Below are 2650 nucleotides of genomic sequence, written 5' to 3' on the forward strand. Positions count from 1 at the left end.
TGTCCGTTACTAAATCCAATGGTATTAAGAGAGTTTTTTATAGTGAAAAATCATGCTAATTGTGATTTATGGTTTAAAATTATGTTTTACTATTTATTCTTGTTGAACAAAAATTTTGATGTATCTAATTTTTTCTATATACGATTTGAAATTGTGTTGAACAAAAGTATCATGTTAATTTTTTATTTATGTTTTTATTTATTTTAATAAAGAATTAGGAGTTGTTTGTTGGAAGTCGTTCCTTGGCAATTGGAAAAATATTTGAAGCTGAGGACTTTGGTGTTATGGACTCTTTCATCATTGGAATGAAATTAAACTTGTGTTGAAACTTATATTTTTAATATTATTTTGTGTTATTTTTTTTAACATGATGTTGAACTTTAGTTAATTTGTAATTTTGAACAATATGTATTTATATGTTATTCCAAACGTATTATAATTTTAAAACTTTTTTAATTTTAAAAAATTATTTTTATTTTAATTTTCGTAAAAGTTATGAGATGGGAAATGGAGATCCTGGAAGAAATTGCAACAAGGCGTGGAATGGAAATGGGATTAAATATTCTCTTACGAAAAGGATCAAAGAAAAGATTAGGGTTCATAGACGGGGAATATGGAGGCATACTCGCCCCCGCCCCCGCTGTAAGAACCGTAATTAATTAACCTCTTAATTAAGATAATTTAATTGCCTGAAATAAGTTCAAAAATTTAGAATATTAATTAGAAAATTTAAATATGATATTTGGACTCAGTAGATTTTTTCTAGTTAGAAAATGTAATTTTCTGCAGAAAATTACGTAAAAATGCATACCGATAAATTAGCCAACAGTACCAGCTTAAGTTTGTCTGATATTGTGTGAGAGTAATAAAAACTATAGAAAAACTTAGAAAAATAACTAAAGTTGAAAATCGGGCGCTAATTCTAAAGGTTAAATACTAATGGGTTAGACTGGAAACCAAGTTGGGCCCAAGCCCAACATATATAACACACATTAATGAACCCTTTCAGTCACAAACACACACACACATGATGGTTTGAGTGGTTGAAGTGAGTTAAGAAAAGAAAGGGAAAGTTACTATTCACAATCACATTCAATTGATCATATCCTGAGCTACAGTGCTCTGATTCGCGAACGATTTGTGGTGGCACGAAGCACTCGCCGAGCCCGTTAGTTTTATCTAACCAAAGTGGTAAGATTTTTGAAAATCCTTACCCAGTTTTTAGCTCTATGAAATTTGAATTTTTAGGTTTGGTTTTTGAGTGATTTTTGTGATTTTGGGTGTTTAGGCACACTCTAGCACTTGGTTGCTATTGAATTTTGTCCCAAACAACGTTGGGTAAGGTGAGCATCTTCAAATCTCTTGTGGTTTTGTGAATTTGATGAACTCTAGGTTGATTTATGATCAATTATGTATGTCTAGCTTGAATTGTGATGCTTGGAGCATTGATTTTTGAGTTGGTGGATTGTTGGTGACTTGAGGCTTGTTTGGAGTTCAATTTGATATTTTGTGCATTTTGGAAATAAGCCAAGGTATGGTTTCAGTTTTCTCTATGTAATATATAATTTTTATGGACACTTAGGCTAGTAGACAGTAGGATAGGATTGACTTGATTATATGGTTGCTTGAATTGTGATTTTGTTATATGCATGTTGATGGAAGTTGAATAAATAGTATGGTTGAGATATGATTGTGGTGGAATGTTAATATGATGATGGTAAATGATAAATGATGATTGTATGTATGGATTATTATTAATGAATAAGGTTGTTGAGATTTGATTGGAGAATTAGTGAATTGAAAGATAAACTAGGTGTGAAAATGATAGACAAAATGAAATGGTAAGTGATATATAGATGTGATTGTGGGTGTGAATGGTGAGTTTTGGTGTAAATTAGAATGTTTATGAATTGGTTTTGGTTGTGGAGTTTTGAAATTTAGAGAACCTTGCTGATTTTTGTAAAACTTGGTTTTTGACAAACTTTGGCAGATTATAACTTGAGCCTCGATTTTTGAAATTGATTGGATATTATTTTCAACTGAAGATAGTTTAAAGAGCTTTAGAATCATATAAAGTTTGAGGAAAATGAAATTTTATAGATGAAGTTATGAATGTCAGAAGTTCGATGCAAAAATATGAAATTCTGTAGTTTTAAAATTTTTCTAAGTCTGGTGCAGCATGCGCACGCGACATAGGGCATGTGGCGCAAGAATTCTCCACTGTCTGAGCATCTCGTATACGCGGGCACTGCATGAATACTTGGAATATCAAAATTTTGACCCTTGCGTATGCGAGTTTTAACACGCGACGCGAGCATTCTGTTCTGTTTTGGATACTCGCGTATGCGAACTTGTGCTGCGTACGCGGACTCCCAAGTTTCAACAGCATGCGTTCGCAAACAACGGGCTTGCATACGCAAGACCCCTGTTTTGCTTAAAATGGTTTTTCTTCGTTTTCAAGGGTTCTCTAGCTTTCTAAACTTCTTTAATTACTGTTTAAGACTACTATCTAGCTATTAGGTCTTAAGACTAATAGAGAAGATTTAGTGACTTAAATTGGTGAAATTCTATATTAATTTAGAAGACGGAGACTTAGGTTTCTGAAGTTGTGAGTGGACCGTTGGAGTACTATATTCATGATGATTATGGG

This window comes from Arachis ipaensis, chromosome B06 (assembly GCF_000816755.2).
Source record: "Arachis ipaensis cultivar K30076 chromosome B06, Araip1.1, whole genome shotgun sequence".
In the NCBI taxonomy this organism is placed as follows: domain Eukaryota; kingdom Viridiplantae; phylum Streptophyta; class Magnoliopsida; order Fabales; family Fabaceae; genus Arachis; species Arachis ipaensis.